Source organism: Scleropages formosus, chromosome 1 (genome assembly GCF_900964775.1).
Source record: "Scleropages formosus chromosome 1, fSclFor1.1, whole genome shotgun sequence".
Taxonomy (NCBI): Eukaryota; Metazoa; Chordata; class Actinopteri; order Osteoglossiformes; family Osteoglossidae; genus Scleropages; species Scleropages formosus.
Window position 1 is genome coordinate 27,040,653 of NC_041806.1, and position 16,653 is coordinate 27,057,305.

A 16,653-nucleotide genomic window follows, 5' to 3' on the forward strand; every position below is an offset into this window, starting at 1 on the left:
TGAAGCTCTTAGGCATTCAGGGGTGAAGTGAGTATGAAAGAGGTCAGTTTTGTGACCATTCTTGAATGTAGAGGGAGATTCAGCAGTTCTGAGTGAGAGAGGGAGGTCATTCTGCCACAGAGGAGCCAAGAGTGAGAACCTTTGGGCTTTTGATTTTGCGCCTCTTGTGCGGGTGGGACCACCAAGGGGTTGAAGTGTAAGAGTCTGGTTGGGGTGCAGTGCGTGATCAGGTCTTGTACTGGGGAGCAGATGTGTTCACAGTTCTGTAGGCAGTAACCAGAGTGTTGAGTTTGATGGTTCCAGCTTTGGGGAGCTAATGGAGAGAGACTGTGAGAGGGCTACAACTTAACATCTTTTCAGATGGGAGCAGAGCAACACAGTGGACACACACATACACACACACACACACACTCTCGAGCCAGGGAGGTTCATCCATCGAGGTGTTTGGAATCCCCTGCCATAGGTATTTATGACACATCGTAAATAAGTCCCAGTAAAGAACCATGACAAAGGTAACTGAGTGTGTTGCTGCTCACCTGAAACTCTTCAATCCCTTCTTTTACTCCACACATTACAGGTGCATGAAATTCACTAAAACTCAATACAATCATTATAATAAGAAATGAATAGATAATTAAAAGAATTCTAGAAAAAATAAATAATGTCAGTTGTACTTCATTTATGTTGAAGCCCAGACGACAGCTGTATTTCAACTCGGAGCTGGTGGTGTCACATGGAGGTGGAGGATGACGGAGAGGCGACACTTCACTGATGCCGCAAACCCAGTGAATGTAGAAGGTACTGGATCGCCTACAGCTTTTTCACCTTTTCTTTGCGTCTCCGCTCTTTTAAAAAACTGTAGGCAATGCTTACTCTTTGTGATCGCGACGCGTCGGTGCGTCGGGTGATGCGCTGCTGCACTATTCTACCTGCAATGGTAGCTAAAGTTTACAACTTTTCACAAACGTTCATAATGACAAAAAGTTTGTTACTCAAAGGTGCACAGATTGCGGGCCCAGGGAATGTGAATCTGCTACTTATGTGTCCCTATGGTAAACAGGGTACTCCACGGGAATGGGTCTTCGAAGTGTGGACTCATATCAGAAGTGTCCATAAACAGCACAGATTTGAAGTCATAAAAACAAACTAATAGTTAAAACTTAATAGCTGTTATAATGAATGTATTCATGACCACTGATGTCCGTGTCCTTTGCCTCATCGGAGGCACGTAAACCAGATTCAGAGGTGGCCCAGAGGCCTTTTACTCACAAGTGAGGCCTGAGTTCCAGGTTTTATTAAAAACAAATGTAGACGCACTTGTGCAGCTTTGTGTTCACACAGAAATATACAACACAGAAACAGACAGACAGCTGAACACAAAAAATGGAGATACTTTTCAGCATGGGTAAACATGGGCTTAACCCGACTTTTATTCTGCCCTCGACTATCTAGTTACTGTTTTCGTCCAGCTATAATCCACCACCTTACCATAAAATTTGTTTTCAGAAAGAACATTTACTGAAGTAATCCCACAAATCAGGGAAAAGACATGAAAGTGGATTTTGAATAAACAAAATGCTTCACGGGGCTGCTTTCGAAACACAAGAATAGGGAGCATAGGGAAAAATCAAGATGCATTACAATCTAGTGTCATGTTTTTGGAAAAAAAGCAGGAATTTATTTTAAAAATTAACTGAGTAAAAGCGCATCTTACAAAGTATTTTGTTCCTAACAAAAATCTCTCGTACTCTGCCTATATTAAGAAAAAAGTTTATTACGAACTGCATTTTAAATCAAGAAAACGAGTAAAATACCCAGCCAAAGGGTAGCATCCTGATGATGACAAAAACAGCTATATGATACAGTTGTTTCTTTACAAATGGTGCCTTTTTGAGGAATACTTTGCAGCGAGCTGTCACCCACGTCGCAAAACACGACCTTCGGTCTTAAGGACACACCCAGGTGCGTGGGTCCTGTACCTTACCGTGGTATCCACTGAGACTTGGGAGACAGAATCTTCCCTCATACATCTGTGTGTCTATGGCAGCCAGCTGTGGGAACCGGACCGAACATCTGGGCTCAGTAACTGTTTGTTTTTTAATGGGGCAACAAACATGTACTTTTAACTGCTCACTCAGTTCAGCAGATTGATGTCATGAACTAGTTGGTGCCTTATAATAGTACGAAACATTATCTTGTACAGGTGTCCACAGCTTATTTTAAATAAACTGGTGACCATCACATGAGAACTGTAGGTGAAGGTGTGCGCGCACACACACACACACACACACACACACACACACACACACACACACACACACACACACACACTCTTGGGACTCCAGCTGAACGCAGTGCTGGCTATAAACAGTGCTGGTGATCTCCCTGCCTGGTGGTCCTGAGAAAAACTGCATCCAAAACAAACAAGCAGCACAGTCCTGTGCCATGAAGAAGGTGCAAGGAAAGGAGAGTTTACGCAGAGCTGAGCGTTGGTCCGAACCACTCGTAAATAAGTCAGTGTAAGGGTTGCTGCACAGCCTCTGAATGCCAGTGGTTTGCAGTGTGAATCACAGCAGCGGTATTGAAGGGTGGAGCTGCTGTGCTGTGCTGTGCTGTGCTGTGCTGTGCTCCACGTCACCGACGCTGTCAAATCCTCACAACGTGCAAAATGGAGAATTAACAATTAAGCAAAAAGAAAATTGGAAAAAAGCTTCTGCTAAGTGAATAAATGTAAATGCAGATGTAAATGTAAAATGCTTATTAATAAAGTGTCAATCTGGTAAGTGACAGTGTTCGGGATGTTTCATTAATTATAACCACAGTTCCTCTCAGCAGTTACCTTTAAATTAAAAAAACAAAAGTCAAACTTTTGTTCATGAGTAACTTAAAGAACTGGAGCAAATCTTTGCTCTTGACTGGTGTGTAACACACATTTACTGGACACTTTTCTCTTAAGCAACTTACAATGTTAAGGTTACAATTACTTACCCATTTATATAACTGGGTAATCTTACTGGAGCAATTCAGAGTAAGTACCTTGCTCAAGGATACTACAGCCAGAGGTGAGACTCAAACCTGCAAGGTAGGGGTCCAAAGGCAGTCGCTCTAACCACTACACTATCAGCTTTTGACTCTACCAAATGTTAAGGTGTCGGCTCTTAAAGCAACATATTTCTGTTTTAGCCTTCCTTTATGATATCTGGAGAGAAATAATTTAGCTTTAAATATTTTTTTTTTTGAGTGTGTGATGCAAGTGTCTGTATCTTCATCTGCTACAATAGCAGAATCTCTCTTATTCCAGAGGCATTCAAACCCACTCGCTGTCCAAGAGGCCACATGTAAGGGTCTTGGTACTGTGTTTACTGTGTTTACTATGTTTACTGGCTACGGTAAAATGAAAGGCTGGTGAGCGGATAAGTGAGGGATTAATGGCACAGCTGACATTCAAGGCAAAAGAAAGCATGAGATGAATCATGTATGATTTCTTCACCATCACCCCCTACGGACCAGCTAAGTACCCTAACAGAGGGTCGCCGTGGTCTGGAGCCTATACCACAAGTACAGGGTGTTGGGTAAAGAAGAGTTCACTCTGGATGGGACTCCCATCTATTGTGGGGTATTCAAGATTACAATATAATAAGTGCTGATTTGTAGCATGTTTAAAGATTCAAAGAATCGTCGACAGAAGCAGCAGCTTGATGACAGAGGGTTACAAAACAACGCTGACAGCTACTGAATTCCATCCAAACTTCAAACTTTAGAGAATCACTTGCTTGCAAGACCTCATACAGAGAACAGTATACTTTGCACACAAGAAAAAAAGATAGAAAACCATTATAAAACCATTCTGGCTTTTTTAAGAGTGCTAAAAATGTGCAGTAGCTGAAGGCAATTTAAACAATTAAACAAGCTGCTTACTTTTTACTTGCTGAGGACGAGATGTAGGTCATGGAGGTGAAGTTTTTCTAAAAATGTGAAACTTGTTAGCTTTGAACCACCAGCGACACTTGATGCGCTTTTTTGAAATTTGTCCCCAATTTATTGTATAAATCCTACTGCTGGCCGAACACACTGCAATCTCATGGTTTCTTTCTACTTCCCCAATTAATTTAATATAAAATAGCAAAATGTTTAATATATAATTAATAATATAAATTGTATACATTCCAAATTTCTTGTTTATTTGTTCTAAGTATAAACAATTAAAAATACAGGAAATACACACACACACACACTTGGGGTTGGGTTACACACATGAAACGGCTGGAAATATGAATATATATTTCCATAAGATGATTAAAGTCATGAAAACACTGTAAATGTCTGTCTGCACACACACATTGTCTGAACCGCTTGTCCCATATGGGGTCACGGGGAACCGGAGCCTACCCGGCAACACAGGGCATAAGGACAGAGGAGGAGGGGACACACCCAGGACGGGACGCCAGTCCGTCGCAAGGCACCCCAAGCGGGACTCGAACCCCAGACCCACTGGAGAGCAGGACCCGGTCCAACCCACCGCACCACCACGCCCCCTTTACAGGAAATATAAACAAATAAATACATTTACATTTATTCATTTTGTCCAAAGTGACATACATCTCAGCAAAAGTACAATTTATGCATTACATTGAGAGAAAGAGACATAGCTGCAGACAAGTAAACCTAATTTGTTACCTGCCACTTGCTGCACCGAGGTTCATCGTTCGAGTAAGTGTATAAAAACACAGGATAGACAAATCATGATACCCTCCTACCAAATTTTTTATTTATTTATTTTTTATAATATTATAAGAGCTAAAACAATGCCGGAGTAGTGGCTGAGTAAAGTGTGAAATAAATAAAGTTATATATGTATTTTATATTTATGTATGTGTTTATGTATATTTATGACTTATGAATTTTATTTATGAATAAAATTATGTGAATATGATTGACAATTTGATCAATTTTATTTAACTAGAATATCAGTTCCAAATGACTTGGAAATGGATTAGGGTTTGAGAACGGCTGCATTCTCTCTTTGAAAGATACGTCTCTCTAAGCTCAGCTCCAGGTGCATAAACCAGAGAAAGAGCTTCTTCACACGTGAGCTGAAATGAATCACATTGTTGACTGAACCATAACATCCCGCTAATATTTCTCCAACTTTGGGGCAAAGCCGCCAACTTGTTTGATGAAACTTGCAACCTCATTTGCGTTAAGTGAACTTTGATGAGGATTTTGCCAATTTAAAAAAGCATAATGATTGATTGTTATGAACTCTGTCTTACTGAACCAGGAGCAAACATGTGGACCGTCTGTTGCCTTCTTGCAGTTGCTGAAGCCAGTGCCCTTGCAGGGAGTGTCATATTGATCTATGCCGTAGTAAGGAAGTCTCGGGTCAAGGGTTATACCACTGATATTGTGGTGTTGTTACCATTTTGCCCTTGGATATGTCAGCAGACTATTGTGGACTCAAGAGGTTCTTAAGACACTATGAGGCCATGGGCAGAGCTAACAATTGGAATTTCAGAAACCATTACCGACACTTTCTCCTTCAAACTAAGGGACCACACTTGCACTTTCTGACGCACAGATCGTCTTGACTTAAAATGCTGAAAAAGGATGTTGATGGATGTCTGTACTTAGTCAGTTACTTTATGGAAGTGTCGATCAAGGTGATGACGTTTTTAATAAATGATGTATGGATGAGTGACCTATTGTAAGTAGTGTGTCTAGCAGTGTAAGTTACCTTGGTGAATAAGGTGTGTGGGCTGATAGCACTACATAGAGTTCACTGGAAGCTGCTTTGGAGAAAAGCATCTGCTAAGTAAATAAATGTAAATGTCAATGTAAATGTAGTAATTAACCCCCCCCCCCCCCCCTCCATGAGTGTGAAGTGCTGACCCCTCTTGAATAACATCAGCAAACGGTAAAAATTACCAATATTCCCACTCACTCATTACTTTATTCTAACTTGCGATGGGACTCTTAAATACAAAGTTAAAAGTTTTACAGCATTAAAACTAAAACTGGTTGATGAAAAAGTTGGTGAAAGTTTTAAATGTTGTGTTGACAGCAAAACTGCAGGAATATGAATGGACTGGTATTTTTTCTATTTAAATTCTATGTACGATAAAAATTCAAACTTAAATATCTAAACATTTTGATGAAGACAAGCAGATTTGTTTGCTGTCAGTGAATATGTTTACCTTCATCATTAATATATACTCAGCTCAGTGAAATGAATTTCATCTTATTTTTAAATGTAACTATAAATTCATAAATTTGTATTCATAAATATTTACAGTACAAAGAAAACCTGATTTGTTCAGTTTCAGGGTTTAAACGGAAAGCTTATTAACTCCACTGAACACAATAGTTCAGCACATTGTTACATTGATCCAGCTCTGATTGTCTCTATTTGTTCTTGCACAAAAGTAAACAGGTTTGGCATAGTTCATAAGCGACTGGAAGAACTGATTTCAACAGAGCGAATCCAAAACATATGATGGACATGACATAGAAAATAAGAATGTAGTGGTCCCATACCTCATACCCATGTTGGTGCCAAATGGAATTTCACAAGACCTATGCGTTGGAGGTAACAAAGGTGGAGGCCAAACCTCTCCACTGGTGGGGTGGGTTCAAGGGCTCTACTTCCTCCCCCCAACTGCTGCTATTTCCCACATCCCCACTAATGCAGAACACATTGAGAGCAGCTCCCAACCCAGGCAGCAGTTAATTGGGCTGAGAGACCCGGCGCAGCCACTTAATCAGCCATTATTTATGGGTCTCAGTGGTTTAAATCAACAAGAGCAGGAACTGGGGCCAGGCCTTATGGGTTTATAACTGCTGTCAAAATAATCACACACAGATATATTCATCAGAGTCCAAACCAGCTCACCCCGCCATCTTTCTTGTGCTTTCTCCCTATCTCTCTTTCTGTCCAGCCCTGCCTCTCTGTTGTCTGACCTGATACTTTGTTAGGTTTTCAATGAGGGAAAGGTGAACACACAGGAAGTGATGTCAACTGTACAGTCGATGGAGGAGGGACGGCGGGGGGGCAAGATCAACTAACAGTGAAGGAAAAAAGAGAAGTGCAGAATAAAACTTGTGGACAAAGACAAATGGTGATCTTGAATGAGTAACACATAAGCAATGCAGTGCAATGGAAATAAACTCTTCAGTTAGTGCGACTAAATTGTCTGGTTTGGCATGAGCAAGAAAGGGTGGGGTCTGCAGAAGGCTACAGGACTGGAGGGCTAGAGCACACGAGAGCTCCTTTCACAAAGGTAATAAAGTGATCTTTTTCCAAATAATGAGCACTTATGATGTTTTTCTGTAATTCTGAAAACAAAGTGCAAAGTGAGGGACAAAACTGACTTGATAATACGTATTCATCGGGCCTGGAGCTCCGATCGTTGCTAAAACTGATTGTAAGACCAACTAATACACAAATGTTTAATAATTCAGACATGATTGATTCACTTGCAGATTGAGTTCTGTGAAAACAGCAATTAGAGCTTTAATGAGTTAAAAATTCTCTGTAATTTTTAATTTTTCACTGTAATACTTTTATTTTAACATTTATGTTACCTCCAAGCTACATTCAAATGATAACAGATTCAAAATTAAAAAATATATATAAATATACAGTGTATGTTTCCTCAAACTCCTATTCAGTGCCAACTGCTGTTGGTGAAATTGTGTGGTGTTTGTCATCTTGTTTTTGATCACCAGCTATCAATAATTTAGTAGTTGCGGTCCGTTGTAAAATTTCAGCCTCTCATACACCTACTCTGTTTGGGTGCATTTTGCTGCCAACTAATGGTGGTTTGTGGAATTACAGTTGTTAGTTCTGCAGCAAATTTTTACACGTACATTTACACTTATTCATTTAGCAGAAGCTTTTCTCCAAAGACACACACATCTCAGAATACAAAAAGTGCAGTTTTGAAAGTAGACTGCATGCTGCTTGAAAGTATGTGACCTCCTTGTGTCCCTTATTTTTACTACGAAATTGTCATGTGACATAAGAGGAGTGTAATGACCAATTCCGTATGTTGGTTTAGAGGAAATCATGTGTGTAGTAGAAAAACAGAAGTAGTAGAGGTGCAAAAATAAGTGAACCCTAAGTTGAACTGGTTAACCCAAGTAAGTAAGAATTTAGTTTTAATAATAAACTAAAAAAAAAATAAAAAATTGTATCTTCAAAAACTCAAAAGTTCAATGTGCCTAAGACAAGATCCCAGTGTAGAGTGAGTATAGTATGACCAAAAGAAGAGTACAAAACAGTTCCTGAATAAAGAACCATTAGTTGAAATCCCAGATGACAGCTTGTGCATTAAAGCAGTTAAAATTCTCCAGATTGTTTCAAGAAAAGAAGAATTTATAATCTCTAAATGTTACACTATACACAAAAATGTGTGTTTGAATGTAAGCTCAAAGATGCACTAAGTACCCTAGCTTGACAGCAGGAATATAATTCTGAAAAATGGTCTCCATCTCTTTCTGGGATTCTGTTGCCTGCAGTTACAGGGAATGCAGACGATTATGTTCAGGTAGGCCTGCCACCCTTGTAGGGGTACAAAGTGTAGTACGGCTTTAATTGTTCCACTCTGGTTGATCAGAGCAGAGGAGACAATGTGTGAAAACATTTGCTCACCAGACCCGACCCCCGGCTTACTGCTGCTGAAGGCTCGTGATGAAGTGCTCGGAATTAGGGATGGAGCCCCGCCAGGCCAGATCTCCCAGGGTCCTGGAGTCTGGCCAGAACACTAGGGTTAACTTCCCTGCTCCTTTGCCTTCTTCCCCGTCTCTATCAGCTCCTAACAAACACAGACATATGAATACACACGTGTACATCCATGTGTAGGACATGCAGCCCCAACCATGACCACCTGGGGAGATTCTTGCTTGTTGAACACAGGTGCAGACATCTCCGTCTCTGGAGTTTTCCCTCCCATTTCACAACAGAATGTGCAATATTACACGGAAAACTGACCGCCGCATGTAGTAATCTGAAGCACTACAGAGTTTTTACATTTCAACCAGGCTCTACAATGCCAGATGTTCATTCATAGTCTCCGTTTGCTCTCTATAAGGTCACATTAAAGAACATGTCCTCGAGAACCTTTCATTGAGTTCCCGTGGAGTCCGTTTGTAACAGCAGTGCTTGTGTTTATGATCTGTGCTCTCCTGCAAATAAAATGACAACAGCATTACCCTGAGACAGATGAAGACAGAGGTTGAGGGCAAGATGTTTGTGACAGAGCTGGAGAGGAGGGCAAGAGGGTGAAAGAATGGGAGCAGCAACACTCCCAAGCACAGTTGCACCTGGCTTCTTTCAGTGTGCGGGAACCTGTCAAGGGCAAGGCCAAACCACTTTGTCTTCTGCGACGGGAGGGGATCGGGCTTCAGGGTGGCTTGCGTCTGCAGGCCGGGGGTTTGCCGGGGGTCTGCCGGGGAGCTCTGCTTGGGGAGCGCACTCACTGATTGAGGGGGCTTTGGGGAAAGTCTCTTCCTAGGGTTGACACGACTCACCTCCGAGGGCTGCTGTTCCAAACGGGGAGCTGGTGTTTTTGTGGAGGGCACCGCAAAGGGACTCGAAGGGGAACCAGACACAGAGATTGAGAACAGGAAGCAATACTTTCAACATCATGCCAGAGATGCTTGGAAGGAAACCATGAGGCTGCGCTCCTGCGGTGGCAACGAGGCTTTGGAGGGGAGAGGCCTCACGGCAGCAGATAGCAAGGCAGGCTTTCCAGGAAATGGCTTCGTGAACAGAAACAGTTTTCTCCACTTTCTCAGCTTGTATGAAATCTCACTGAGTCACTCGTCCAGTTTCATGAACCGTTTGTCCAAGTCTTGCTGAGTCAGCTCGGCGACTGTGGAAACCGCGCGTGCTGTGCGTCTCTCCTCACCCAAGCACATCCGTCAGAGGGCCGTCTCAAATACACAAACACTCCTCGCGCTCGCTCCGACTTCCTCTGTGCTCCAAAACTGCATGTTTACAACCTACTCAGTTGTGCATCGCAAAGAGGATTAACATCAAGATGATGAAGAGGAAAACCATCATACGCAAACATTATTAATCTTTGCTCCTCAAACCAGGAAGCTTTAAAAAGCAGCGAAAACTGCGTTTCCTTGAAAAAAACTTCCCGGAGTGTGTGAGTGTGTATTTTATATTTAAGTTTTTTTTTTTTTTTCCCTGAGTAAAAATGCCAAATGGTATTTGGTAGGCTGCTGCCAAGAGGTGAGCGAAATGGGGACAACAAGGGTGGAGCTTGGTATTGAATTGCAGCTGATCCCCTGTGACACACGCGCGCGCACACACACAGTTTGGTGGGAAGGGCAGGGATGGAGCAGGTAGGGCTCGTTATTCCCCTCTTCGACCCCTGTCTCTCTCCCCTGCTTGTCCTCGTCTCCGTCCACGTGCCAAACTCCAGCTCACCCCTCGAAAGCTCTGCTGACAGGCCCAGGCGCTCGAACCGCCAGAGGAAGCTCTGTTTGTGGGCTCTGTCTGCCCAGCGTCAAACTAAGTGCTCCTGACAGCCAACCGCACAGTTATTAACTATGATCCGCCACCACAGCACTGGACCGGGGTGCTGGGAGCTGGAGGGGGGGCCCAGGGAGCGCTCAGCCTGCACACAAAGGCGGCTTTCACCATCATGGCAGAAAACCGCCACCACTTTCCGACATGTGCAGTCGCCTTCTGATATATATTTATGTGCGCACATATTTCTGAAATTAATACATCCATTCATATCAGAGGGCACTGGAAGATGTTTCGGCCTGGAGAGGCATCCTGCCAGAGGCTCACCGATGGCACGTGGGAGCTGGGAGTGAACAAGCGGAGCAGCTGATGAGCGACGGCGAGAAAAGCCGCCCGATACGAAGAGCTTCGCAGCGAAAGTGAAAGGACGCGTTTGCAGCCGTGACGAGCTCATGCATCCCAAGACGTGCGCGTCAGAAACCAGGAGGCCGCGAAAGCAGCACCGCTGTGCAGCTCGTGCGTGTTGGTAAACGCGAGGCTCCCGATCCATGAGCGCCGGTGGTCCCCGCAGTCTCTTTGGGTTCCTGCAGCGCCGAGAAAAAAGTGAAGAAGGCCGTCCAGTATTAGTTACATCCAACGGCAAAATATTTATCAGACTGTGGAAGCCGGAGAGAAATAAATTTAGGAGAAAACAACATAATGAAAGCTGACTATGTTTAGTTCGAAAGTATTCCAATAAACAGGCTCTCTCTCTCCGCAAGCGAAGAGCTTAGCTGCTGCGCTGAAAAGCCGAGCCTCTCTTCCTGCCCAGGGCTCCATAATTAGATCCCACAATTCCCTGTTAAATAGTTGAGGCTTTCTCTTTGAGCACAGTGACGGTTACACAGCAATGTGATACATACACAGACCCCCCAGTGTAGCACAGCCGTCCGTGATCCACCGGCCTCCAGAGCTGCCGCAGGAGACAGGACGCGCTCCACGGCCATTGTTCCTCGGAAAGGTCGTCTCCTGTTTGCTTTTCGCTTCGTCGAGCTGTTCATCAACTTGTTTTTCGGTGGCTTTTCTGCACCGTGTTGACCGGCGCATGTGAAGGAGAAAGGCAGCGAGCTGCACATGGCCGTCGCTCCAATTTTGCCTCCCAGTGCAACGCGGAGGGGACGGACAATGAACTTTTCAGTTTGGACTTAGAAAAAGCTATTGATCACAAGGATAAAGGAGAGAGACGCGAAAGCACAATGTAGGACATGAACATGGGGAATTTGTCAGTTTTCACACTAATATACTAAATAAACCAATGACACAAACGCTTAAATCACACGGAGCTCCATGGCACCGCAGCACACGGGTCAGCCGCCTCGCAGAGCCTGAGCTGTTCAGCCGTAGGTTTGAATCCGGCTCAGTTTGAGTGGAGTCCCCCCACCCCCCCAGTGTCCATGTGGGTTCCTCCCAGGCTTTTCTCCTGCAGTTCAGGTGCACTAGTGACACTTCATTTCCCATAGTGTGTGAATGGGTGAGTGTGTGTGTCTCTGTGGCTACCCTCTGATAGACTGGCATCCTTTCCTGGGTGCCCAGCCCAGACACTTGACTCTGACCAGGTCAAGCAGTGAGTGAAAGCTTAGATGGTACGTAATTTTCTTACTCGTACAGCAGGAATTGTTCAGCAGGGGGAATTTAAGGGAGCCCTTGCGTAACAGGGAATACGAGAGATTACTGTAGTAAAAGGCTGTGTTCCTCAGGTCAGGCCCTGTTTATGGAAATCACTGCTAGGGACAGCGACTGAAGGCTCACCTGCTGGACAGAGACACACAGGAACACACAGCCTTGTTGCGCAATAACACACTGAACACACTGGGGCATCTTGGGCAACATATAGCGGCTGTTTCACACACACACACACACACACACGCACACACACAGTAACCTGCTTCACACACTGACACACAGAGAGAGTCAGTGGAGGGGCAATACCTCCCTCGTGTGGCATCTTGTGATACTGCAGAGGGGGATGATTGACTGCAGTTGCCAACTCCACACACTCGCCGCTGTTAACCAGCCTGTCCAGTGTGTTAGTCATTCACTTAACCCCTATCTCTCCCTTGTGGCCTACATGTTCCAGCTGGAATTTAGGGCTGAATTTAAGAATGTAGACTTTCTCACAGGCTGCAATTTCAAACTTTTGGCAAATTTCATACATTTCTGCTCCAACCTGAGAATGTTCCATTATTAGGTCAATCCAGAACCTGGCAATTGTTTGTACAAAACTTTCATTGGCAGTCGAGGAAACATTGTCGGCGCGTAGAGAGAGGAACCAGGCGCTACAGTCTGCAATTAACAATTCATACAGTCTCTTCTCCATCTTCTCATCCCAACTCTGCACTCTTCCTCCTGCTCTCTGTTCTCTCATCGCTGACAACCCCTCTCGGAAGCTGAAGGTTCCAACCTCTTGCTGTCGCACAGAGTCATCGTCTTATCGGGTAGATTCTTCAAAGCGGTGTGGCAGGGTTCCCCAGACTGTCGTCTCTTCAGCTTCTCTCAACTGGCGTCCCACAGGGCTCAGTACTGGGTCCACTACTCTTCTCCATCTACACTCTTCCCTTGGCCCTGTCATCACCTCCCACGGATCCCACTACCACTGCTATGTCGACAATAACTAGCTCATCCACGCCTGTCCCCTTGAGCTTCAGAAATTTCCTCTTGCATTTACCTCTTGGACATCTCTGCCTGGATGTCTAATCACCACTCACCATTCAAACTCTTCAAAATAGAGATCCTTCACCTTCCAGCTTTTCCAGCCTCTTGTTGAGAACTCTGTATCAGACTGGATAACTGGACTGACTGAAGTACATTTACTTCTCAACCTGGTCCTTCAAATACATTCTGCATAACATCCGCAGGATCCGCCCTTATCTCATAACGAATTCTACACAGTTCCTGGTCCAGACCATAGTGACATCCTGCCTGGACTATTGCAACTTTCTCCTGTCTGGCCTTCTGGTCTCTGTCATCAAACCTCTACAGCTGATACACAATGCTGTTGCACGAGTCAAGTTTGATCTGTCAAAGTGTTCCCATGTATTCATTCTCTACATTGGCTTCCTATATCTGCCTGGATCAAACTGAAGACTCTGGTTACTTCCTACAAAACTCTCAACACATCTGCTCCCTGATATCTACCTGATATGACCTGATCACTCATTACACCCCGTCCAGACTGCTACGTTCCCCCGTCTCAGCTCTTTTGGACTCACTTGTCACCTAATCTCAAACGTGTTCAAAAATGTGTACATTTGTCATGTTTAATCATTTTTAATTACAAATTTTTTAATAATGGACAAGCCTATATGCAGCTACTCATGTAATGAACACTGGTTCATATGGTGGAATGTTACAAATTAACTGAACTCAGGAATTACGTGTCTGCATCCAAATCTCTCCTCCTGTTGATGTGATGAACTCTGTATTGTTGCTTGAGATGTATCTCGCTTTGGAAAAAAGCATCTGCTATATGAATTAATATAAATACACACACACACACTCACACATGTATACACACATAGATATACTGTATACATATACATTCATATATATATCAAAATACATTTACAGTACGTATATTGTATGTATGCTATGATATCCGAGGAATTGTAGCAAAACATTCCGACTGCAGAAGCCATAAGAGCATCTCAGCCAGTAGTGATTCATCTATTCCTGTACAAATTTCATTTGACCTCAGGCCTCCGTGGATTTAGTAAAATCATGTGGAGTTCTGGGAGTGACTCAGTGTATTGTATGTGTTGGCAGAAGAGTGAGCCTAGGTCCCCGGAGCCCCATGCCATACTGATAGCGATTAGGGATGTGGGCCACAATGGGATCAGTCATCCACAGTGTCTCTAATATCTGTGGTTTCTGTGTGTGTGTGTGTGTGTGTGTGCGTGTGTGTGTGTTCAAGAGACACATGTTTAGGCTGCCCCCCCGAGTCCTCCAGATGGGAACCACCAGAAGAAGAGCACATTGAAAGCTTTGAAATGGAATATAATAACACTTGAATTAAAGGAGGTCATGAGAGAGGAGGGCGAGCGAGAAAGAAGGGAAGATCATACCACATTCTGCCAGATTTACTGGAAACAAAAGGCAACGGTCGTGGGAAGGGATCTGCAGGAGGGACAATGCATCGGCTCCAGCTAAAGATGACAGACACATACACGTGTACAACAACGTTCACGGTGAGAAGGATTTCACCTCCAGAAATGTGAACGGACACACTTACGCAAATACATGTGACACACAGTACAATGAGTGTGTAACACATACATTGACTGGTGTGAGGGGACGTGCATCCACAGACACGCGCTAAACACTGGTGCTAATCACACAGAAAAACAGCTCCCCTGAAGGCAGACAGACACACAGGGCCACACACACGTGTGAGGGGGGGGGTGGTTTTCCGGGGAAACACCGCCGTGTTTCAATTAGTAGTGCCTTTGGGTTCAGCCGAGCACCAATGGTTTCAGCGTAAGTGGAAGCAGGTGTTCCCGCGACAGGGGTCAGGCGCGGTGTAGCCCGGGTTAACCTCGTGTCACACATTAGTGTCAGCAGGCTGCACACACACTGCATATGTCACTGGAAACACACAACGTGACAGAGCCCTGCTGACAAACATGTGTGGGGTTGGGTTACACACATGAAACGGCTGGAAATATGAATATATATTTCCATAAGATGATTAAAGTCATGAAAACACTGTAAATGTCTGTCTGCACACACACATTGTCTGAACCGCTTGTCCCATATGGGGTCATGGGGAGCCAGAGCCTAACCTGGCAACACAGGGCATAAGGCTGGAGGGAGAGGGGACACACACAGGATGGGACGCCAGTCCACTGCAAAACACCCCAAGCGGGACTTGAACCCCAGAACCCTCAGAGAGCAGGACTCGGTTCAATCGACTTTGCCGCAAGGCCCCCCCGTAAATGTGATACTGTCCAAATGTAGCTGAAACTGAAGAGATAGGAGTTACCGTGTCTTTACCATTTAGCTGAATTAAATACTAAAAGCCAAAGACAATAACAAGCTGCCTTAGGTGAAGGACAACAGAAAGCGCAGTAGGTAGCAAAGCAGTGACCATGGTGCTAAGACCTTAAACTACTCTAGTAAAATATACAGCTGTACAAATAGGTACAATTGAAAGACCTTTTATATAAAGCACTGAATAAACAGCAAATGTTATGAAACAGTCTAACATGAATACTCATAAAAAGTGAGGGTGGCAGGGTGGCAGGGTGAGTAGCACTGCTGTGAGGGGACATGGGTTCAATCCCCCCCCTCAGTCTGTGGGGAGTTTGCATGTTCTCCTCATATCTGCATGGGTTTCCTCCCACAGTCCAAAGACATGCTGTACTGGTGGATTGACAACTCCAAATTTTAAAAAAAGTAAATAAAAATTATATGTTCAGGTGTTCGCCAATGAGCACCTGAACATCTCAGTCAACAACGTGAGCTACAAACACCATCAATTTTCTCTATCATTTCTAATTTATATATAAATTAGAAATGATAGAGAATATATATATATATATATATATATATATATATATATATATATTTTATTGGCTCAATCAACCAACAATCTCCTTAATCAATTCTTATGTAGTACAGAAATTTTACAAAGCTGGAAAATATTGAATGTGTCAGTTTCACTTATTATTACCACCAGTATGTGTTAGTAAAAAAGAGTGTTACTAACAGAATCTCTGCACTGGCACTGCTCACACATACTTAAATGCAGAAGAGGTTCAGCAACATCTGCCAAATTGCTTTTTATCTCCTCAATTCTGTGCGAATAGCAGAAAATGGAAAGATCCATAGGATCAACAGCACCGGAATGGCACTGGAGGCTGAGTTTTGTGGTTAAATGAAATAAAAGTCGAAGTTTAAAGATGTTCTCATCACGAGTACAAGTGGACCATGAAATATGAAGCTCTTGTTGGTATGAATATAATCCCCATGCAAATTATTTGCAGATCTGTTTTGCCTTTAAGTTTACATGTTTCACATTTGTGGAGGGGAGATGAATTGAGGCACATGCCAGCACTTTTCGGCTGAACTCCGAGTCCAGCTGTACGCTTGGGTTCATGCTTAGGATGAATGAAGTAAATTAGTCTACTGGAAACCAA